The sequence below is a fragment of the Microtus pennsylvanicus genome, chromosome X, assembly GCF_037038515.1.
Source record: "Microtus pennsylvanicus isolate mMicPen1 chromosome X, mMicPen1.hap1, whole genome shotgun sequence".
NCBI lineage: Eukaryota > Metazoa > Chordata > Mammalia > Rodentia > Cricetidae > Microtus > Microtus pennsylvanicus.
In genome coordinates this window covers 29,539,195-29,564,248 of record NC_134601.1, presented here as the reverse complement: position 1 = coordinate 29,564,248, position 25,054 = coordinate 29,539,195, and the positions used below count along the sequence as shown (strand labels likewise).

Genomic DNA, 25,054 nt, shown 5'->3' with positions numbered 1-25,054 from the left:
TCTCTGTGAGCCATGACCCTTTTGTGTTATCTTTTTTTCTGGGAATCTTCCTTCCATATTATTGATAATAGATTTTCCCCGTAATCTATCCTGATTAGAATTTCCCTTCACTCTACTCCTCCCAGTTCTGCTCCACCTTCCCTTCTATCAGGATCCATTCTGTTTCTGTCTCTCAGTAGATAATAACAGGCTTCTAAGAGATAACAGCAAAGCACAACAAAATAAATTAGAATAAGACTTTAAATCACAATTATCAAATAGAAATTGGATGAGCCAAATGAACAGGAGTAAAAGAGCCCACAAGAAGACCCAAGAATCAGAGACCCACTTGTTCACACACTCAAAAGCCCCACAAAAATACAAATAAAAGTTCTCCTAAAATACTGAAAGAGATAATATACACATTGAAGACCTGGTGCAGATCCATGCCTGCCTCATGCTTGCTGCTTCGGTCTCTTTGAGTTTCTGTGAGTTGATTTAGAGGGACCTGTACTCCAGATGGTAATCAATCTATCTCAAATTCCAAATAAAGCCCTTTTGTTATGTACTCCAAGGACACTTTATCCTACCACAAGGACACTTCTATGTGATAGTTGTATTTTATCTTATTCTAATTAATTTTGTTATTTTTTATCTCTTAGGAGCCCATTGTTTTCTGATAAGAATCAGAAAGGAGGTGGATCTGGATGTCATGGGAGGAGGGGAGAAACTGGGGAGGTTAAAGCAAGAGGAAACTCTAATCAGAATATATTTAAAGAAAAATGTGTCTTTTAAACACAGGGCGAAAATAAGAAAAGTATCAGGATAACTATTGTGATGTCATGCTTCTAACACAACCTTGCTGAACAACTGTCCCTGCACACAGGAAAGGGCTCCCTTCTCACCTCGCTTTCACTCAAAGCAAAAGTCCTTCCTTAGAAGGCTACCAACTGAGAAGCAGAGCTAAGATGACCTAGTTGGGGACTCAGACAATTGGCAGAACTCACTTTTGGAAATAGACTATCTCCTCTCAGGAATTTTTGTATTATAGCAGTGAGGTTAGGATCTACCATGAAGACATAGCTAGGGATATACAGTAGGACTGTGGAATATAAGGTAACTCTTTTCAGAGGAATGTCTAAGATGGGCCATCCACCTATGGCAGAAAACTGCAAGATTTTTCTCCAAATCATTGACTAAGCAGTTGAGCAACATTAGAAAACCGAAAAACAACAAAAACAAACAAAAAATGCCCAAAGTGTTATAGTTGGGTCTTGAGGTAGACTGATTCCCAATCTTCTGAGAAACCACCATACTGATTTCCAGAGCGGCTGTACATGTTTTCACTCCCACCAGCAGTGGGGGAGTGTTCTCCTAACTCCACATCCTTTTCAACATATGTTGTCCTCATAATTTTTATCTTAGTCATTCTGACTGGTGTAAGATGGTATCCTAGAGTCATTTTAATTTATGTTTCCTTGTTGATTAAGGATGTACAGCAATGCCTTAAATGTCATTTGTCAATTTCAGATTGTCCTGTTAAGAATTATCTGTTTAGCTCTATACCCCATTTTTAAATTGGATTGTTTGGTATTTTGAGCCTCGTTTTTTCAGTTCTTTATATATTTTGGGGTTCAGTCCAGTGTCAGATGTGGGATTGGTGAAGATCTTTTCCTCCATTCTGTAGGATGTCATTTAGTCTTATTGACTGTGTCCTTTGCCTTACAGGAGCTTTTCAGTTTCAGGAGGTCTCATTTATTGTTGTTCTCAGTGTCTGTGCTACTCCTGTTATATTTATGAAGCGGTCTCCTGTGCCAATGTGTTCAAGGATACTTCCCAGCTTCTCCTCTATCAGGTTCAGAGCAACTGGATTTATGTTGAGGTCATTGATCCATTGGGACTTGAGTTTTGTGTATGACTGAAGATTTAGATCTATTTGTAATCTTTTACATGTTGACACCAGTTATCCAGCACCATTTGTTAAAGATACTTCCATTTTCCATTGTATATTTTGTCTTCCTTGTCAAAAATCAGGTGTTCACTGGTGTGTGAATTAATGCCAGGGTCTTTATTTGATTCCATTGGTCCATGTGTCTGATTTTATGCCAATACCAAATTGTTTTTTATTACTATAGCTCTACCTTGAAGTTTTAAGTCAGGGATGGTGATGCCTCTGGAAGTTCTTTTATTGTACAAGGATGTATTAATTATTCTGAAGGGTTTTTTTTGTTTTTTCATATGAAGTTGAATATTGTTCTATAAGTCTGTGAGCAATTGTGTTTGGATTTTGATGGGCATTTCTTTGACTCTCTAGAATGTTTTTGGTAAGATTGCCATTCATATTATGCTGGTCCTACCTATCCAAGAGCATCCATGAGCGTGAGAGATCTTTCCATTTTCTGATATCTTCTTCAGTTTCTTTCTTTAGAGACTTAAAGTTCTTGTCATACAGGTGCTTCAGTTGTTTAGTTATAGTTACCGCAAAAGAATTTATAGTTTTTGCTTTTGCAAAATTGATAATTCTCTGATTTCTTTCTCGACTTGTTTATCACTTGTATATAGGACGGCTACTGATTGTTTTGAGTTGATCTTGAATCCTGCCACATGACTGAAAGTGTTTATCAGCTGTAGGAGTTCTCTGGTAGAGTTTTTGTGATCACTTATATGTACCATCATATCATCTGCAAATAATGAAAGTTTGACTTTTCTTCCTTTCCAATTTGCATCCCTTGATCTCCTTTGTTGTCTTATTGCTCTAGCTAGGTCAACAAATACTATATTGAAAAGATATGGAGAGAGTGGACATCCTTGTCTTCTTCCTAATTTTAGTGGAATCACTTTGATCTTCTCTCCATGTAATTTGATGCTGGCTGTTGGCTTGCTGTAAATTGTTTTTATTGTGTTTAGATAGGTTCCTTGTATCAAGATCTCTTCAATATTTGTACTACAGATGGGACTCAAACGACCTCATATTCCATATATAGTACTTGGGGCATGTATCCCAAGCACACTTACACCTACCAGAAGGACACTAGCTATTTCATGTTCATTGCCGCTCTATTCCCAATAGCCCCAAATTAGAAACAACCTAGATGTCTCACAATAGAATAAGGGATAAAGACAATGCTGTACACTTACATAAAAGAGTATTTTTCTTATTTTAGAAAAAAGACATCATGAAAATTGCAGGTTAATGGATGGAACTAGAAAAAAATTTCTGAGTGAGGTAACCCAGACACAGAGAGACAAACACGGTATGTACTCACTTCTAAGTGGATATTAGATGTAAAGCAAAGGGTAACCAGGCTGCAATCCAGAGCTCCAGAGAAGCTAGGTAACAAGGAAGACCCAAGGAGGGATGCATGGATCGCCCTGGGAAGGGGAATTAGATGAGATCACCTGGGTAAACTGGGGGTGAGGAGGTGGTGAAGGAGAGGCCATGGGGAAGGAGAACATGAGGGAACAGGATGGTCATAGAAAATGGAGTGGGAAAGCAATGAAAGAGGGAACTTGATAGAGACAGTCACTATGGTTTTAGGGAGAAACCTGGTGCTAGGGAAATTCCCAAGAATCCACAAGGATGATCCCAGCTAAGATTCCTAGCAGTAGTGGAGAAGGTTCCTGAACAGGCCTGTGACACCCGATTTTGTGTTACACCCTCGGTACAGTTCGTGTGCCACTGTACCATATGCGAGTCAGGCAAAGGACTGGAGATTGATAGAACACACAAAGAAACCAGGGTCATTAGGAAGAGGATCAGCTGAATGCCAGTTTATACAGATTTGGGGGAGTCCTTATCTACCTAACTGCTGCACAAGGATCTCTGCCCAGGTGGGTGGGAAATTACCATATTAACAATGGAGACAATGGCCTGCAGCTAATCACCAGGTGGGGCAGGGAGAGCACAGAAACAAACAGGATGCTTTGTCAGCTGACCAGAAACTGTCCTCCAGATGCACCCCAAAAACAAGGGCAGAGCAGGGCCATACACTGGCCTTCCCCTATTATCAGATTGGTGACTACCCCAACTATCATTACAGAGGCTTCTCTAGTAATTGGTGCTCTCAGTTGGGCCTTTTGTATGTGGAGACATAGTTGTGAAATTTGGACTATCTGAGGGGGCCCCCAGCAGTGGGATCAGGATCTGTCCTTGGTGCTCAGCCTTGTTTGTTGGTGCCCATTCTCTGAGTTGAGATGTGATGCTATCTTTAATGCAGGAAGGAGGGACTTGGTCCTGCCCCAAATTAATGTGCCCTTACCCCTTGGGAGGAATAGAGAATGTGTGGGCTGGGGTGGAGAGGCAAGGGGAGTGTGAGCAGAGGTGGGAGGGAGAACTGTGGATGGAATGTCAAATGAAATTTAAAAAACAAATTGATCAATTTATAAACAATAGAACCCACCCCCTAAATCCTCTTAGCCAAGACTGGTGGTTCATGCCTACAATCTCGGTACTTAGCACATGGAGAAAATAGAATGCAAAATAAAATAATAAACATTACTCATTATGTATGGTAAATGAAATACAAACGTACAAGAATATTTCTTACATAAATATGATAATAATTCACCATTGTAGCAACACTCTCTTTTTATTGTATTTATTGAGCTATGCATTTTCTTTGCTCCTGTCTCTGCGTCCTCTCTCCTCTTCTACCCTCTCCCATGACCCCCACACTCCCATTTTATTCAGGAGATCTTGTCTCTTTCACCTTCCTATGTAGATTCATGTATATTTCTCTTAGGGTCCTTTGATTTATGTCTAAAAGCAACTTATAAGGGAATACATATTATATTTTTCTCTCTGAGTCTGGGTGACCTCAATATGTTTTTTCCAGATCATTCCATTTACCTACAAATTTCAAAATGTCATTATTGTGTGCCACATTTTCTTTATCCATATTTCAATTGAGGTGCATCTAGGTTGTTTCCACGATCTGTCTATGACAAATAATGCTTCTATGAACATAGTTGAGCACATGTCCTTGAGGAATGATTGAGCATCCTTTGGGTATATTCCCCAAAGTGATATTGCTGGGTCTTGTGGTAGGTTGTTTCTTAATTTTCTGAGAAATCGCCATATGGATTTCCAAAGCAGCTATACCAGCTTGCATTCCCTCCAGCAATGGAGGAGTGTTCATTTTACCCCACATCCTCTCCAGCATAAGTTGTCATCAGTGTTTTTGATCTTGGCCATTCTTACAGGTGTAAGATGTAATCTCAGAGTTGTTTTGATTTGCATTTCTCTGATGACTAAAGATGTTGAACATTTCCTTAAATGTCTTTCAGTCATTTTAGATTCCCCTGTTGACAGTTCTCTGTTTAGGTCTGTACCCCATTTTTAGTGGATTATTTGTTCTTTTGATGACCATTTTCTTGAGTTCTTTGTATATTTTGGATATCAGCCCTCTGTCTGATGAAATATCAGAAGTATCAACCACATAATTGTTGGGAGGAGTGAGCTGCTTGTTCATGAGTGAGATTGGCTTGTAATTCTCTTTCTTGGTTGAGTCTTTGTGTGGTTTTGGTATCAGGGTAACTGTTGCTTCATAAAAGGAATTGGGCAAAGACTTTTCTGTTTCTATATTGTGAAATATATTAAGGAGTATAGGTATTAGTTCTTCTTGGAAGTTCGGGTAGAATTCTGCTTTGAAACCGTCTGGACCAGGGCTTTTTTTGGTAGGGAGAGAAAAGTGAGAAGGGAAGGATGGGAGTAACTTGCGGAAACAGGATGATTGGGATAAAGGAAGGTTGGATAGGGGAGCAGGGACGCATATATCTTAATTAAGGGAGCCATCTTAGGGTTGGAATGAGTGGTTTTAGTAAGATTACATGCCTGCTTTGGAGCATGTGAAAACTCCAAGTCATTTTAGTAATAATTTAGAAAACAGGCACATGTACCAAAAAGGGTCTATTTCAAAACACCTGTAAGAAAATAACCTCATACTATACGGATAGAGGAAAACTCACAGGGGCGGTGGTGATTCTATGGAAACAGAAAGACAGGGCTAAGGTGAATTTCCAGAAGAAAGACATGAGAGCGCTCAGATACTGGACAGCAGCAGTGCTCATGGTCATCCATGGTGTTTCCTGTTTTGTTGAGCTCTAAGTTTCCTGGAGGGGCTTGTGGGAACAGACAACCAAGAAAGAGAGAGCCCATGAATCTCACGGATTATCAAGGCCCAAATGATAACAGAGTCCTCAACCAAGGAAAAGATAATCCTATTGGACTCAGAGTGGGACTCTCTACCCTATTGTCCAGCTAAAGGACTCCTTTGCTAAGCAGGGCCTCCAGATCACCATCAGCAACAGTGTCCCGAGAGAAGGGAAGAACAGTACCAAAAAGACACAGTGCCAGGGAGACATGGCACAGACTCTCAGTTATCTGGACTTATACCTGGGCACAGGGGAGACCTTCCTTGACCCAGCCACAAGTGCCTAAGTTCCTGACTCCTATGCAGGGGAAGAGGCAGGAGCAAGGCACAACAGTTCTCATTCTCATGCTTCCTGTGCTCCTCTCCACACCCCTGCATGGGGAGATGTATCCCCATTTCACAGGTGCCAAGGCTCTGCCTTAAAGCAGTGAAGGAGAGATGGATTCTTCCATCATGGAGCCCCGGGAGTAACACAAATATGACTTCCTAGTTTACATCCAGAAGGAAGCATGCACTGACTCCATCTCCCCATGCACAGATGTGACTGGCTCGCAATTCCTGTATCTGATGCCCAGAAGGAGCAGTCATCCTGGGAGACAACAAACTATTGAGAAAACAATAAAGGAAGACACAAGGAAGTTTCAGGCTTGTTTTCTCGGTGCACACTGCTGGGTGTTGCAGTTTCACAAAAGTGGGCTGATGCCCAATAGAGGGCTCTGTGGCTCATGGTCTTTAATTTGACTATGCGCTCTGAGTATTTTCCCATGCAGGGGAGGAAAATCTACTACACGAGAATCAGAACATGGCAGACATTGGGTCAAACAGGCTGCAGCGAATGGGAGAAAAGCCTAAACCGAAGCAGCAGCATAAGGTTGGGGCGTTATGCAAATACTGCCCAGCAACTAAACATAAGGGATGTCTTCGATGTCCCATGGGGGACACTGCAGCCACCCCTGAGTTCCCTTGGGCCCTTTGGGATATTGCACTTTGAGAAATAATTAGGAATTCATCCCACTAAATGACAGTTCCTAACTTTATTGTCTGACTTTCATGCTATTTCTAATAGCAAAAGTAGACAGACTTGAGTTTTGGGGCTAAGAGACAGAATATTAATTTATTTTAAATGGGAAACTGCGTATGTAAGAGGCAATGACCAGACCCTGGATGAAAATAGGGCTGTGATCAGTCATTCTTTCACCACACAGCTTGAGTGAACAAAACACTTCTCCGCATCATCTTCAAGACTGAAGGACAAACCAATTTGCCTTTGAATACATCTAATATGCCCGCTAGTCCATGACACTCCATACCCGGCTTCCAGCTGCCTGGGCTCCTACTTCATCTTGTCAAGAAATTCCTGAAGTCTTGAGTGCTTTAAAAGATATCCCCAACACAAAGCTTTCTCACTTGAATCTCTGGAGAACACAAATGTCTGACTCTGTTTCTTTAACAAGTTGCAAACAACCAGCCTCTATTTGTTCTTCCATGGGTAGCCCTTCTGTCCCTTCACCTAAGCCTTTGGATGGTTCTGTTATCAGTAGCCTTGAAGCCTCAATAATGGGATGTTGTTGCCTCTCTTCCAAAAGAACCAAATGTCCCTCTGAATGGAGACATTCCACTTTCTCCCTGGTGAAGAGTTGGTCCAGTTGGGTCAGCCAACCAGAAGGCCAAAGGACCCCTTCTCCAAAATGGGGCTCCTTCTGCTTAAGCCATACTAGAAAGCGAAAGGGGCCATACTGATCCATCTTTCAGAAGGTAGTCTGCCTTCCCTTACCATACCCCTGCCCCTCCAGCAGTCTCCCACAGAGCTGCAGTCTCTCATCCTCTTGGCTCTGGCCACTTTACTTCTCTTTTCTAGGTGCTTTTTTTTTTATGCGTTTAAATATTTTGCCTGCATTGATGTCTGTGTACCATGCGGGCGCCTGCTGTCCAAGCAGATCAGAAAAGACATCTGATCCCCTGGAACTGGAATGGTTGTGAGCCCCCTGGTGGATGCTGAGAACCTCACCCAAGTTCTCTGAAAAAACAAGTGCTCTAAAGGCATCAGGGTTTCTCTCTTAAACTCTAAGGACATCATCATCCAGCAACTAGAGAGAACGCTCAGTGTTTAAGAGCACTTTATCTTTTTTCTCTTTTTTATTGTTTTTATTGACCTCTACATTTTCTCTGTTTCCCTCTCTTCCTCCTCTCTCCGTTTCTACCCTGTGCTTTGACCCGCATGCTCCCAGTTTTTGTTTTTTGTTTTTTTAAGAGATCTCATCTTTTTCACCTTCTTATGAAGGTCCATGTATGTCTCTCTTAGGGTCCTCTTTGTTGTCTATGTTCTCTGGGATTGTGAGTTGTAGACTGTTTTTTCTTTCCTTTAAGTCTAAAACCCATTTATGAGTGTGTACATACTATATTTCTCTTTCTGGGTCTGGGTTACCTCACTCACTATGATTTTTTTTTCTAGATCCATCTATTTGTCTGCAAATTTCAAGATGTCATTCTTTTCAACACCTAAGTAGTACTCCACTTTTTAAATGTCCAACATGCTTGTTTTCCATTATTTGGTTGAGGAGCATCTAGGTTGTTTCCACGTTCTGGCTATGACAAATAATGCTGCTGTGAACATAATCGAGCACATGTCCTTGTGGTATGATTGAGCATCCTTTGGGTATATACCCAAAAGTGGTATTGTTGTGTCTTGAGGTAAATTGTTTACTAATTTTCTGAGAAATCCCCATACTGATTTTCAAAGCAGCTGTAAAAAGTTTGCACTGCCACCAGCAATGGAGGACCATTCCCCTTACCCCATATCCTCTCCAGCATAAAATGTCATCACTATTTTTGATCTGGGCCCTTCAGACATGTGTAAGATGGAATCTAGAGTTGGTTTTATTTTATTTGCCTTTTTCTGATGAGCCCTTGATCTTCCAGAAGACCCTTGGTCAGTTCTCAGCAGCCAAATATAGGATCATAAACATCTGTTAAACTCAGTTTCTGGGAATCAAACACTCCCTTCTCACCTCTTCCAGCACCATCCACCCAAGGGCTGTACATATGTGCATGCAGGCAAAATACCCATACACATAGAAGAGCATAAATAAATCTAAACTTTTATTGTCGTCAAATATTCATTTAGTATTTTAAAATCACATTATTAATGAGAACCAGAACCTCAAGAGGATTTGCTGATTTTTCTGAAATCAATATACCTTTTTAAAATAATTGTTTGTGTCTTTGTTTCTCGAGGCAGGCTTTCTCTGAGGAATAGCCTTGTCTGTTTTGGAACTCACTTCGTAAACCAGGCTGGCTTCAAACTCATACAGATCTCCCTACCTCTGCCTCCTCAGTGCTGGGATTAGAGGCGTTCGCCAGGGCAGGCTTCAATACGCCTTAAAATATATAATAAAGATGAGAGGAACTATTTGTTTATTTGGGGGTTTTCTCCTCATAGTATAAAAACGTTTGATTATTTTTTAAAAAATCCATAATCATCTGACACAGAAAAGTTAAGGAAGTCTGGCAATTTAGTAATGGGATCTGAGTATCAGTAATGGGGTCAACCTCTCTTCTCTTCTTAGTTCTTAAGTCTCTTTATGAACGTGTGTGGGTTTAGTTTCTCTCATTTATATTCCCCACAAATACACACACATGTCACTCTTTTCTCTTGGGTTACTATCCACGTTAAAGAACACAGTTGTAAACCTTTAATTCTTATGCATTTTTCACATGTATGTAAATCCCTTGCAGTGTTTGTGTTCAGAGTTTGCGCACTGATCAAACCGTGGTGATGCTACCGATCAGCTGGCTGGATGCCATTTGTTTCACCTGCATAGAAATCCCTGTGGGTAGATGGGGAGGCCTTCAAGTTCTGATAGATGTCAGATTTTCCTTCCCACTGCACTTGACAGCTGCCAGCCATGACTGTATGCACATTGGTATAGAAACAGGCTTCCTCAGCCCTACAAGTATTACATTACTTGTGGTCCTAGAACGTTCATATTGCTCAGTTCTTTGTTCCAACTTGCACCACAGCTTCAGGGCAGTCCAAGTACCATGGCTCCTCCACCCCTAATAGTAACCACTGGTACAGCTCTTCTGTAGGTCCTGGGCTCAGTGCTACTTAACCCTTAATACAAGATGGCATTGCAAGTCTGAGCCCCAGCTTCTAAGACTCTTGACCCTCTCCACGACCAAGAACTGGACCGAGCTCCAGGAGTCCTGTTGAAGAGAGAGAGGAGGGATTGCTCAAGCCACTTTGGTCAAGGTCATTCACAGAGACAGCACAGCTGAGCTGGTGGGAGCTCAAGGACTCTGGACCTGTAGCTTGGGAGCCTGCACGTGACCGACATAGGCCCCCTCATGTGTGTGAGAGTGTAGCCTGGTCTATTTGCAGGACCCCTAGCAATGGGATCAGGACCTGTACTTGATGCAGCCCCTGGCCCTCTGGAACCTATCCCCATGCTGGTTGTCCTGTCCAGCCTTGAAGCAGGGGAAGGAGCTTGGTCCTGCCTCAAGTTGATGTGCCAGGCTTTATCGACTCCCTTTGGAGGCCTGCCCCTTTCTTAACAGACAATAAGTAAAATTGGGTGAGGGGAGTAGAGGGGGTGGGAGGAAAAGAGAGGAGATGAGGAAGGGGAAACTGTGGTTGGTATGTAAAATAAATAAATGAAGAAATAAATATATAAATAATAGATATATTCTTTACCCTGAAATATATAGATAGCCCAGTGGAACCCTCCACCCACTTTACTTTCATGTTATCTTTCCTGTCACCTTACAGCTCTTCTCTTTCAGTATCAACGCTCCTTGCTCTCTCGACCCCTTTCTACTTCCCCTGCCCTTCTTTCTTTCCTGGACCCTTCAGATTTCTCAACTGTTGCTCTTCAGCTGTGAGACAGCTGGTTGATTTGATGCTTCTTCTACTTGGTCTCCCTTCCCCACTGTCACTGCCAATCCAGTGTCCTCTGTCTGTCTGTCCCTGTCTCCCTGTCCCTTGCCCACATCTGTCTCATGCTCCTTCTTTGAGACACAACCTCACATAGCCCAGGTGAGCATTTATACACGACAGTGCTGCTTCCCTTGCTGAGAGCCCTGATTCCAAGTGAGACCCACCTTACTTGGTTCTGCTGGTGTTTTCTCCATCCCATCAGTTATGCTACTGAAACTGGTAAGGAAAGACAAAGCAAGAGAAGCCTTGTCTGGTGTCTAAGGCTGCAACACCAGGTCACACAGCACAGGAGAGCTTCTTCCAGCCAAGCCTGAACAACCTACAAACAACAGTATAAAATGGATTTGGGGACCAATTCCAACCATCTGGCAGAAACAATCACAATCTTGCCTCTTAGCATCAATCAGCATCACTCAGGTTTGTGCTGTGTCCAAGGGCAGCCTTGCCTCTTAAAACCAATCGCAGTCACTGAGACTTTGCTTTGAAAGCAGTCACAGCCTTGTGTCTTAGCACCAGACACTACAGCAACTCCCTTAGGCCATCATGAAATGGGCTCCCCTCTGGCTTATGGTAAACTATTCCAGACCCTTCTCAGTTGTACTGAGGCCTGTGATAACAGTAAACCTGATGCAAACAGTTTCAAATCATCCAGGCTAGGGTCATACCTTCCGACTAGCACAAATCAATTGCGGACTTGGGGGAGTTTTCTCAAGGTATCTGTGGAGAGTTCAAGACATTTAGTGATGACTTGAGTAGTCCGCCTAGCTGTTTGATTGACAGTCCTCAAGGCAGGCAGGGCACCAAGGAGAGTTCAACACTTACCAATTAAGTTAGCACATGCTTTATCATCTTTGCTTATAGGAAGTAAACAGTAGTAAGTATTTCTACAATCATAACTCAATGAATAATAAATGTGATTAAATAATAAAAAACAAAGCTGACCTCAATGAGGATAGGCCTCTCTTATCTCAGTCAAGGGAAGCTTTGTCAGACAGGCCTTTTGCATCTTCTAGTTCCTTCTCCTAGTCAGGAAGTTCCTGACAAGGCAGAGTGACTTAAGCCTAGAGAGTATTGGTGAACGAGGGACCCGAATTTGACAAGCATCATTTTTCTGTCAGGAAGGACCTGGGTGTCTTAGTTACTCTTTTACTGCAGAGATAAAACACCACAAACAAAGCAAATTAAAAAAGAAAGTTTTTACAAGGTGTTGAACTATCACATTCAGAGGGTTACCGTCCATGATATCTGAGAAAAGGCTTGGCACTAGGAACAGCTGAGAGCAGTTAACATCTTGGACCACAAGCAGAAGGAAGATAGAGACCCTGGGAATGGCGGCATCAAGGATACAAGGGCCATATCTAAACATAAGAAAGTCAATATACAGCAAGGAAACAGCCAACATCAAATTAAGAGAACCACAAAGAGATTCCAATGACATTGGGAATAAGAAAAGGTTTCCACAATCTCAGTATCTGTTGAATATAGTACTTGAAGACTTAGTGAAGTCTTAGTGAAGTCATGATTTTGTGAAATTTGTGAAACCTCTGCCACATGCTCCAAGACTATTATCCATTGTCTGACTATGTGATGTGGAAGTCCCCTCTGTGTGCTGTGATTACCATTAATGAATAAAGAAAGTACTTTGGATCTGTACCAAGACAGAACCTAGGTAGGCAAGGAAAGCTACTGAATGCTGAAAAAAAAAGTCAGAGTCAGGGAGAAGCCATGGAGCCGGTGCTAGACACAGATGTGCTGAAACTTTACTGGTAGGCCATGACCTCGTGATAATGCACAAATTAATGAAGATGGGTTAAATTAAGATGTAAGAGTTAGCCAATAAGAAGCTAGAGCTAATGGGCCAAGCAGTGATTTAAATAATACAGTTTCTGAGTGATTATTTCAGGGTTAAGCAGCCGTTAAACAACAAGCAGTTCACTGCCCCCAACAATTATATGGCTGATATTTCTGATATTTCATCAGACAGAGGGCTGATATCCAAAATATACAAAGAACTCAAGAAATTGGTCATCAAAAGAACAAATAATCCACTAAAAATGGGGTACAGACCTAAACAGAGAACTGTCAACAGGGGAATCTAAAATGACTGAAAGACATTTAAGGAAATGTTCAACATCTTTAGTCATCAGAGAAATGCAAATCAAAACAACTCTGAGATTACATCTTACACCTGTAAGAATGGCCAAGATCAAAAACACTGAGGACAACTTATGCTGGAGAGGATGTGGGGTAAAATGAACACTCCTCCATTGCTGGTGGGAGTGCAAGCTGGTATAGCTGCTTTGGAAATCCATATGGCGATTTCTCAGAAAATTAAGAAACAACCTACCACAGTACCCAGCAATATCACTTTGGGGAATATACCCAAAGGATGCTCAATCATTCCTCAAGGACATGTGCTCAACTATGTTCATAACAACATTATTTGTCATAGTCAGAACGTGGAAACAACCTAGATGTACCTCAATTGAAGAATGGATAAAAAAATGTGGTACAAAATGACGACATCTTGAATTTTGTAGGAAAATGGATGGATCTAGAAAAAACATATTGAGGTCACCCAGACTCAGAGAGAAAAATATAATATGTATTCCCTTATAAGTGGCTTTTAGACATAAATCAAAGGACCCTAAGAGAAATATACATGAATCTACACAGGAAGGTGAAAGAGACAAGATCTCCTGAATAAAATGGGAGTGTGGGGTTCATGGGAGAGGGTAGAAGAGGAGAGAGGAGGCAGAGACAGGAGCAGAGAAAATGTATAGCTCAATAAAAACAATAAAAATGGAGTGTTGCAACAATGGTGAATTATTATCGTATTTATGTAAGGAATATTCTTGTATGTTTGTATTTCATTTATCATATATAAAGAATAATATTTATTATTTTGTCTTGCAATCTACATTCGCCACGTGCTAAGTGCTGAGATTGTAGGCATGAACCACTAGTGTTGGGTAAGAGGATTTTGGGGGGTGGGTTCTATTGTTTTTTAAATTGATCAATTTGTTTTTTAAAATTTCATTTTACATTAGAACCACAGTTCTCCCTCCCACCTCTGCTCACATTCCTCTTGCCTCCCCACTCCAGCCACACCTCTTCTACTCCTCCCAAGGGGTAAGGGCACATTAATTTGGGGCAGGACTGCCGCGCCAGCGCGGGCTGGAACCAAGAATCTCGGCGGAGGGTGTCCAGGTTGAATGAATACACAGAGCTTGAGGTGGAACAGCTTCTCTCTTTATTGTCTGCTGGGCTGGTTTTATACCATGGCACCAAGTGAGGAGGGGGCTGCGAAGGGACTGTAACCTGACCCTAGCAGGGATCAAAGACTGGTCATCATGCACTTAAAATTCCTTCCTTCCCTGCTCGAGAAGCAGAGGGAATTTATTATGTTTTCCTTGCAGATAAGCACCTCAAATGGGGGCAGGGATATCAACTCGGGGCTGCAGTTCCCACAATTCCCCCTATTTTATTTTATAATGAGGGGTCCTGTCTTAGGTCCTGCGAGAGAAGTACCTTCCCTTACCCGTCATAGGGCCCCCGATGCCCTGTCTTAGGTGGGGGGTCTCCCCACAGGTTGCCCGTCCTTGGAGACCCTCATTTTTTCAGCATCTGTAGCCACACTTCATGACTTCCGGAAGAGTCATGCGCCAGACTGAGTAACACCTGACGGTGGACAAGCTCAGTCAGGGTGAAGATGTTTAAGACTCGTTTTAAGAGGAGCAGGCCTACTGTCACCCCTACTAGTCCCAAGATCCCCAGGGATAAGGCACCTCCCCATCGCTGTGCCCAACCCCCAATCTGGGCCATGGTATTCCACCATCCCTCAGCAGATACAGGTTCAACACGAGTTTCATTAATTGCAATAATTTGATGTACCAAAGAGTGGGTAAAGTTTACAAAGGAATCATTCCAAGGCCCCCTAAGGTAAGCATTAAGGCGTTGCACCTCAAAGGACATATTTTTCACTTCCATAAGGGTCACACAGGCAGAATGATAAAAATGAGAACAAGAGGCTTGTTGCACCATCCACAATACATTAATCTGTTCCTGTAATAAGGCCGTTTGTTGGTTTAAATTTAACATCCCCAGCTGAATATGTGAGTTAATGGTATTTTGAGTTTCTAAGGCCTGGGTAACACGGGCAGCAAGAGTATTAACAGTCTCTGCAGTAGCTGCACTCTGGGACACGGTGATTCCTGCAATGGTGGCGGCTGTGGCTGATATGGCAATAGCTGCGATGACTGCGGCAGTGATCCCAAAGTCTCTCCTTTCTCTATACAAGATGAGCTCTCGTCCATCATGTGGGTCTTCTACCACCAGGGGAACCAGGGCAGGAATTCTCACCATCAGCACGGACTCATCCGTCGGGGACCAGCAGTTGCTCAAAAAGCAGGAGCTGGAAGAACAATTAAGGACACCATCCTCCCCGACCGACCCATTAAAGGAAACAAACATAAAAGGAGGTAGAACACAAGCTAGGCTGACAATAGAGAAATTCATTCCTGCTGCATAATTAATCTGGAGGGAGGTTTCAAAGATGTCCGATGTATTCCATCGGGCTGTGGCATTGAAGGCCAAGCCCCTTTGAAGGGCTAAAGGTCTAATATCTGTACATGCACGAGGGCCACAGAGAAACATGCCTGCGAACGTAGGTGAAACTCCTGCCATATTTGGATTTCTATAGGAAAAATCAAAGGCCCCTCCCAAGGAGTTTTTAAAGGTAGGTCGGTGACCAAACCACCATAAATATTTATCTCCCTCCAATTTCCATGGTTCCTTAGGAGCACAATTTCCCCAAGGCAATGGTAAATATAATTTGAAGGACTGTGGCGTCTTCCAACATAAAGGAGCTGGTCTCGGAGGGGTAGGGAGTCCAGAAACATTTCTTTTAAAATTTATTGGGTAAAAGATATCTCTCAATCCAAAACAGGGATGCCCAGAAGAATTAGAAGAGAAGTCTCCCAGAGAATAATTACTAAGGACCACACATGGTCCAGAAAGGGAGGCACTAGGCATCGCTGAAATATTGTTAATCCTCCGGAAGCAGAGGGCATGGGATATATCAAACGTTAAATTACCCAATGAGGATCTTTCTAATGCTGTATTTGCTGCAGGAACTCCCAAGGTATAATTGGTAGAGTAAAAGGATGGAAAAACAGAGCTTATTTTACTTACCGGCATCAGTATGGGTGGATTCCTCACCAGCGCCTATCTCAGGCCTCCCTCGATGTTCTTCACTTGAACCCATATTATCAGGGCCAGTAGGGCCCGACTCCACCGGCCGAACATTCCGCTCCGGCACCCAGATGGGTTTTTTGGTTCCTGGAGGGAAGACACAAATGGCTCCCCTCACCCTAGCCAGCATAGGTGTGGGTGATTGCCATTGTCCCGTGATACTATCCTTCCATATAACCCAGCCCAGAGATTGGGAGGGTTTCTGCCAATGTCTTTCCATTGCTGATAGACCTTGTTTATCTACTGTTAAGAAATTTAAAATGTATAAAATTGTAGATAATTGGGTATTTGGGGAGGTGATATACTCCCCCTTCTTTATTTTACAAAAGAACTGTTTAAGGGTAGCATGTGTGCGCTCCACTATAGCCTGTCCTGTAGGATTATGTGGAATTCCAAAGGTATGTGTAATTTGTTGTTCTTGGCAAAATTTTGCAAACCGTTGGCTCGTATAAGCTGGTCCATTGTCTGTTTTGAGAAAGTCTGGGATGCCCATATAGGCAAAAGCCTGTAGACAATGGGCAATAACATCCTTAATCTTTTCCCCTGAATGTAGGGAAGCATAAATTACCTTGGAATAAGTATCTACAGAGACATGTAAAAATTTAAGTCTGCCAGCTTGGGACAAATGGGTAACATCCATCTGCCAAAGGTGGTTAGGACGGAGGCCTCAAGGATTAACACCTTCGTTGGGGGCATTATGAAATGGAGCACAAGCTGGACATTGGGACGTGATTTGAGTAGCCGTGGCTTGAGAACAGCCAGAGTGAAACTTTAGAGAAGAGGCATTTAAATGATACTTTTCATGAAGATGGCGGGCTCGTTGTTCCTCAGAAAGGAACAATGCCATTGGGCGAGTGAGGGAATCAGCAAGCTTATTTCCCTCTGCCAAGGGCCCTGGCAGATCAGTATGGGCCCGAATGTGGCCAACAAAGGCAGGAAACACTCTTTGGCATATAAGACTTTGTAGCTGAACCAAAAGGTGGAAAACCTGAGGGGTAGGTAATATGTATGGTGAGGTTTCCAATGGCCCAACAATCCTTGCCACATATATACTATCAGTATACAAGTTGAAGGGTTGATCCTTGAAAAGAGAAAAGGCCATAAGGCGGGCCGTGAGTTCTGCAGCTTGGGCAGAAATTGGACCTAGGGGCTGCTTTTCTTTAATTGAATCAGAGACTACCATTGCATAGCCCTTGGAAGAACCATCAGTGAACACTGAGCGCACTCCCTTAAGGGGGGAAGTTTTAATAATTCTTGGAAAAATAACAGGATGATTCTTAAAAAAGGAAATTAAACGGGAATCAGGATAATGGTTATCAAAAATGGCTCCAGTGGTGGCGATGAACAAGGTCCATCCATCTTGAACCCTCTGTAGCCTTGTTATTTCCTCTTTTTGATAAGGGATTAGAAATTTATTTGGGATCCTACCAAAAACTTGTAAACTAAAATCAAATGCCTTCCATAGGAGCTGTAGCACCATTTCATAATATGGAGTCACCACCTTCTTAGGGGAAGCAGGTAAATGCAGCCAATAAATGGGTCCCCCTTGCCAAAAAACTCCAGTAGGAGAAAATTGTGAAGAAAAGACCATGAAATAAAAAGGGTGGGCATAATCAAGGCGGCGGCGATGTGCTCGCTCAAGAGCATTAAGCAAGGCATATAGGGCTTCTTTTGCCGCTGGAGTCATGATCCTGGGGGAGGCAGGAGAAGGGTCCCCAGGTAGCATGTCATACAGGGGCTTAAGAGTTCCCGTAGGAATGGAAAGGGAGGAACGGATCCACTGAACATCTCCCAATAATTTCTGCCAGTCATGGAGGGTCTGTAAACGGGAGCAATCCAGCTGCAGCCTCTGAGGCTGAAGCCCAATGGATTGGATTTGAAAGCCCAGATAGGAATAGGGGGGCTGTATCTGCACCTTCTCTGGGGCCAAAATGAACCCATGTTCCTCCAGAAGGGTCTGTAACTCTTCAAACATTAATAAACTTTCCTCTTTTGTTGGTGCTGCCAGAAGTATATCGTCCATATAAAGGACACTATGGAAGGAGGAAAACTTATGCCTAAGTGGATCCAAACAAGCTGCAACATACATTTAACAAATTGAAGGACTGGCAGCCCTGTTCTGGATTGTTAGGGTCAGGAATTTTTACAACAGGGGCAATCACTGGGCAGCACTTAACGCCTCCACAGGGAACCTCCTCCTAGCAGAGCCTCCTCAGAGCCCAACCAAATGGGAGGGGCTGGAGAGGTCCTGAACTGGTCAGAAAGAGGATAGGGAGGGGGCTTGTCCTGCTCCCCAGAGGTCCCCTTTGTCTTTTCTTTTAAACTGGCCCTGCGTAATTCCCTCTGCAGCACTGCGATTTCTCCCTCCAAAACTTCTTCTGAACCTGTTGATTTCCCCAAGCTCTCTTTAAAATCAGACAAAGAAGGGTAGAGGCGTGTTTGCGCCGAAGAATTTTGCTTGGGACGAGCCCCTAAGCTATCAGAGGAAACTCCGTCCCGGGATTCATTTCCCTCCCCCTTGTCTGGAGGTTTTCGCTTTCTTTTAACCTTTCTCTCCTCTACCTTACCGGGCTTCCCTTAGCAGGCTGAGAAAGTGGTTCGGCCTCCGCTTCAGAGGCAATATCAGAACAAAAGGAAGCCTTAGTCTCACAATCTTGGATCTCAGAAAACACCTCTTTTGTTGCTTCCAAACCCTGCTTAACCTGGACTTTCTCTGTAAGCAAAGCATCCCTGATCAGTCTCCAAAGGGAGAACATGGCCATTGCCAGGACCTCAGGCCCCTCCTCTCTCAAAGTTTTCTGAAGATCCCTACGGACCTGTTCCCATTCAGACATATTGAGAGCTCCACTGGTGACGAACCAGGGACTCCACGTCTCTATAGTTTTAAGAAAATCTTCTAAAGTCTTAGTTTTTACAGCTGTTCCCTGCTCTTTCAATAATCTCTTTAACTGAAACGTTAACTCTGATTTACTCGTAATATTTCCCATATTTCTTAATTAATTAATTAATTCTATATAATTCCCCCAATGCGTCCTGGCCGGCTTACAGGACGACCCAGTCCACTTACCTCACTTTCCGATCTCGGTGGGACCTCCAGATGCCGCGCCAGCGCGGGCTGGAACCAAGAATCTCGGCGGAGGGTGTCCAGGTTGAATGAATACACAGAGCACGAGCTTGAGGTGGAACAGCTTCTTTTTTTTTTATTGTCTGCTGGGCTGGTTTTATACCATGGCACCAAGTGAGGAGGGGGCTGCGAAGGGACTGTAACCTGACCCTAGCAGGGATCAAAGACTGGTCATCATGCACTTAAAATTCCTTCCTTCCCCGCTCCAGGAGCAGAGGGAATTTATTATGTTTTCCTTGCAGATAAGCACCTCAAATGGGGGCAGGGATATCAACTCGGGGCTGCAGTTCCCACAAGGACCTCCTCCCTGCATTAAGGATAGCATCACATCTCAACTCAGAGAATGGGCACCAAAAAACAAGGCTGAGCACCAAGGATAGATCCTGATCCCACTGCTGGGGTTCCCCTCAGATAGTCCAAACTTCACTACTATCTCTCCACATACAGAAGGCCCATCTGAGTCCACCAATTACTGGAGAAGGCTCTGTAATGATAGTTGGGGTAGTCACCAATCCGGTAATAGGGGAAGGCCAGTGTATGGCCCTGGTCTGCCCTTGTTCCTTGGGGTGCATCTGGAGGACAGTTTCTGGTCAGCTGACAAAGCATCCTGTTTGTTTCTGTGCTCTCCCTGCCCCACCTGGTGATTAGCTGCAGGTCATTGTCTCCATTGTTAATATGGTAATTTCCCACCCACCTGGGCAGAGATCCTTGTGCAGCAGTTAGGTAGATAAGGACTCCCCCAAATCTATATAAACTGGCATTCGGCTGATCTTGTTCCTAATGACCCTGGTTTCTTTGTGTGTTCTTTCAATCTCCAGTCCTTTGCCCGACTCGCAGATGGTACAGTGGCACGCGAACTGTACCGAGGGTGTAACACAAAATCGGGTGTTACAGGCCTGTTCAGGAACCCTCTCCACTACTGCTAGGAATCTTAGCTGGGATCATCCTTGTGGATTCTTGGGAATTTCCCTAGCACCAGGTTTTTTCCTAAAACCATAGTGACTGTCTCTATCAAGTTCCCTCTTTCATTACTTTCCCACTCCATGCTCTATGACCATCCTGTTCCCTCATGTTCTCCTTCCCCATTGCCTCTCCTTCACCACCTCCTCACCCCCAGTTTACCCAGGTGATCTCATCTAATTCCCCTTCCCAGGGCGATCCATGCATCCTTCCTTGGGTCTTCCTTGTTACCTAGCTTCTCTGGAGCTCTGGATTGCAGCCTGGTTACCCTTTGCTTTACATATAATATCCACTTAGAAGTGAGTACATACTGTGTTTGTCTCTCTGTGTCTGGGTTACCTCACTCAGAAATTTTTTTCTAGTTCCATCCTTTAACCTGCAATTTTCATGATGTCTTTTTTCTAAAATAAGAAAAATACTCTTTTATATAAGTGTACAGCATTGTCTTTATCCCTTATTCTATTGTGAGACATTTAGGTTGTTTCTAATTTGGGGCTATTGGGAATAGAGCGGCAATGAACATGAAATAGCTAGTGTCCTTCTGGTAGGTTGAAGTGTGCTTGGGGTATATGCCCCAAGTGCTATATATGGAATATGAGGTAGTTGTTGTTGTTGTTATGTTTTCTAATGTTGCTTAACTGTTTAGTCAATGATTTGGAGAAAAATCTTGCAGTTTTCTGCCATAGGTGGATGGCCCATCTTAGACATTCCTCTGAAAAGAGTTACCTTATATTCCACAGTCCTACTGTATATCCCTAGCTATGTCTTCATGGTAGATCCTAATCTCACTGCTATAATACAAAAATTCCTGACAGGAGATAGTTTATTTCCAAAGTGAGTTCTGCCAATTGTCTGAGTCCCCACCTAGGTCATCTTAGTTCTGCTTCTCAGTTGGTAGCCTTCTAAGGAAGGACTTTTGCTTTGAGTGAAAGCGAGGAGAAAAGGGAGCCCTTTCCTGTGTGCAGGGACAGTTGTTCAGAAAGGTTGTGTTAGAAGCATGGCGTCACGATAGTTATCCTGATACTTTTCTTAATTTCGCCCTGTGTTTAAAAGACACATTTTTCTTTAAATATATTCTGATTAGAGTTTCCTCTTCCTTTAACCTCCCCAGTTACTCCCCTCCTCCCATGACATCCAGATCCACCTCCTTTCTGATTCTTATCAGAAAACAATGGGCTCCTAAGAGATAAAAAAATAACAAAATTAATTAGAATAAGATAAAATACAACTATCACATAGAAGTGTCCTTGTGGTAGGATAAAGTGTCCTTGGAGTATGTAGCGAAAGGGCTTTATTTGGAATTTGAGGTAGATTGATTACCATCTGGAGTACAGGTCCCTCTAAATCGACTCAGAAACTCAAAGAGACCAAAGCAGCGAGCATGAGGTAGGCATGGGTCTGCACCAGGTCTTCAATGTGTATATTATCTCTTTCAGTATTTTAGGAGAACTTTTATTTGTATTTTTGTGGGGCTGTTGAGTGTGTGAACAAGTGGGTCTCTGTTTCTTGGGTCTTCTTGTGGGCACTTTTACTCCTGTTCATTTGGCTCATCCAATTTCTATTTGATAATTGTGATTTAAAGTCTTATTCTAATTTATTTTGTTGTGCTTTGCTGTTATCTCTTAGAAGACTATTATTATCTACTAAGAGACAGAAAGAGAATGGATCCTGATAGAAGGGAAGGTGGAGCAGAACTGGGAGGAGTATACTGAAGGGAAATTCTAATCAGGATAGATTATGGGGAAAATCTATTATCAATAAAAATGGAAGAAAGATTCCCAGAAAAAAAGATAACACAAAAGGGTCATGGCTCACAGAGATACACTGACTCATGTTTTGTTACTTCGTGGTCATTTGCTTATCAGCACTTATCCACCAACATCTCAAACCTATGCCACAATCAGCACTGAGATGTTACTGCTTCTTCCGTTGCCCTCATTTACCTTTTGATTCCATCACTCCATCCCTCTCTTTTTGCTTTTGTCTTCATTTAATTTAGGAAGCTCTCAGTCTCCCACACTAGCTCACCAGTTTGCCATTACTCCTTGTCTTTATCTAGAAGTTATATATTAAAGTCCTGTTTTAATATCATTCTTTGTAGTATTCCAATAATTGTTGAGGTTAAGCAATGTCTTATGCGGACTCAGTCTTCTATAGTCTGGCATCTTCTCAGGTACTATTTATTAATTTTTCCAGTTGAAGAGTGAGAGGAGTGAGAATATGAACAAAGAGGTCAAGACCATGATAGGGACACCCACTGAAACAGTTTACTTGAGCTGATGTGAGCTCACCAACTCTAGCCAGACAGGGAAGGAACCAGCATGGGACCAAGCTGGACCCTTTGAATGTGGGTGACAGTTTATGGCTGGGGCAGACTACAGGGCCACTGGCAGTGACACCAGGATTTATCCCTGCTGCTGGTGCTGACTTTTTGGAAACCATTCTCTTTGGTTGGATACTTTGCTAAGCCTGGATATAGTGGGGAGGGCCTTGGTCCTTCCTCTGGGCACTGTGCCCTACCCTCTCTGAGGAGTATGAAGGTGGGATGGGGGGTAAGTGGAGGGAATGGGCAGAGGAGAGGGAATAGAAACTTGGATTGGTATGTAAATGAAAAAAGATAGATTGTTTTCTTGTAAAAAATACTCACTTTTCTCACTATCTGAACACACATACAATATTTATTTAATGATTTTGTATATTGAGACATATACTAGATGATGTGTGAAAAGGAGGACATATTTCAGAAATCCTCTCATTTTTGAAACTTACAAAGTGTGTGGTGAGATACATAAACATGCAGAAAGTGACAGCAACTTAGGGTTTTATGAACCAATAGCTACCGCAGAATTTAGTTATTGCCATAAATGGAGTGATGGACAGTATTGGCTAAGTTAAGAAACAAAATGAGCAGCCTGACCAAGATTATAAAAACTGCCTTTCAAGCCCGGAAACTAAGGCGTGTTTTAAATAGAAACGAGGTATGCTAGAGAAGGATTAAGGAAGCTACTCATACTCTCAGATATGACCGCATATCAGCAGCATATATTTATGAATTCCACATGATAGTGGCATGTTGAACCACCTGCAAAGTAAAGTTGAATAAAAATTGATGGGACTGAGTAATTCAAAGTATCATTCATTGTTAGCTTATCTTGCTTCAAAGAGCATAAGGTTTGTTGTTATTATTGTTGTTGTTATTATTTTTATTGTTATTATTTTTCCTTTGATTGAAAATAGATTGTTTTCTCATGCAAGAAAAGTCCCAAGAATCCTATCAAAACACTAAACCTGGAATCCAATATGCTTAAAGGAACAGATGCAGACCCTTGCAGTCTCTGAATGTTGGCTTGGTGTCTCTGCATTCACATGGGCTTTGATGAAGCTGCTACCAGGTGTGGGGATGTAGCTCAGAGGTAGAGCACATATTTCGCATATATGAGGCCCCGGGTTCGAGCCCCGGCATCTCCAAAACAATACTTTTAACTTTTGACTGTTCTTTTTAGGATGTTTCTGTACAAGGTGTCCCAGACTTTAAAGTCCCGTGATGAGGTCATATATGCATAGCTAATTATTGGATGAAATTGTTCGTTTGTCACTGTGACAGCAATGTTCATTTTTGTGACGACATTTCCATAGACACCGCCATGGTCTGGTGAGTAGAACGTGGGCATGCTTCCAGGGTTATGTTTTGTTCACAGAGCGAACAAAAAAGAAAAGCTCTGCTTTCGTAGTGGGGACAGTTTCTCAGATGATGGGTATGCATGCTTTCTTGGGTGAAATCAAGGGTGAAGAGTTCTTGCTCTGAGAGGAAGAAAGGGAGAGCTGGGCGGAGCCATTCCTGGTTACTAAGGGGGAGGTAGCATTGCGGTTGTCATAGAAACCGGGGTCATTATGGCGACCATTTTCAAATTGCGACCAGAGAAGGTCCTGAAAGCAGCATTCAGTTCCTGGTGTTTGGACTGAGTTGAGCTTATGGATTCCAGGAGGTGAGTACCAGATTCTTCCTGAAAGTTGGGAGGCAGATGCAGGGGTTCCAGACTCAAGTAGGACCACTCCTATCTCGGGGTTTGCAGCCTGTGTATCTCCAGAAGGAGAGAGACTTGGGACCATTGTGCCTCCTCCTGTGCTGTTCTGTACCGGGCTGTGCTGGAGCCATTGTACAGGAGGGGAGTTGTGGGAGAGCAAGCAGGAGGGAAATGAGGCCAAATGAGCACTCTGTGATCCCGACTTCCCACTCTGTGCATGAGATTGTTCGCCCTTAGGATCGGTGAGATTTAAGAGGGAAGGGAGATAGCAGGGCCGTCTTCTTTCCAAGTTGCAGTCAGTCAGATCTCTGGGCAAACAGAAAAGAAAGCAATTGATTTCTATTTGAACAGTTTTAATATTATTCGAATGAGTTAATATTCAGCTATTTATTCCCAGCCTTATTTACCACTGGATGACCAGCAAGCACCTTCCTCTCCACTACCCCTTCTTCCCTGGCCCCTTCTGCACAGATCCCTCTCTGTGAAAAGGCCATGAGATTGCTCGCCCATAGGACCGGTGAGATTTAAGAGGGAAAGCCTAAATACTAGTCCACAACTACCCTACATGTCTCAGATGAGTGCTAAAATACGCACTTGCTTAAGGATTTTCTTTTTAGTAATCTGC

General features: G+C 42.9%; 1 long non-coding RNA gene and 1 other non-coding gene across 2 annotated transcripts in view; both read left to right on the top strand.

Annotated features, from left to right (window-relative positions):
• Window positions 1-25,054, top strand: part of LOC142840235 (uncharacterized) — an 88,881-nt gene that overhangs the window by 15,881 nt on the left and 47,946 nt on the right. The gene's annotated exons all lie outside the window — the stretch shown is intronic.
• Trnaa-cgc (transfer RNA alanine (anticodon CGC)) lies at window positions 23,801-23,872 on the top strand. Its single transcript has one exon. It is a non-coding gene; the product is annotated as a tRNA-Ala (tRNA).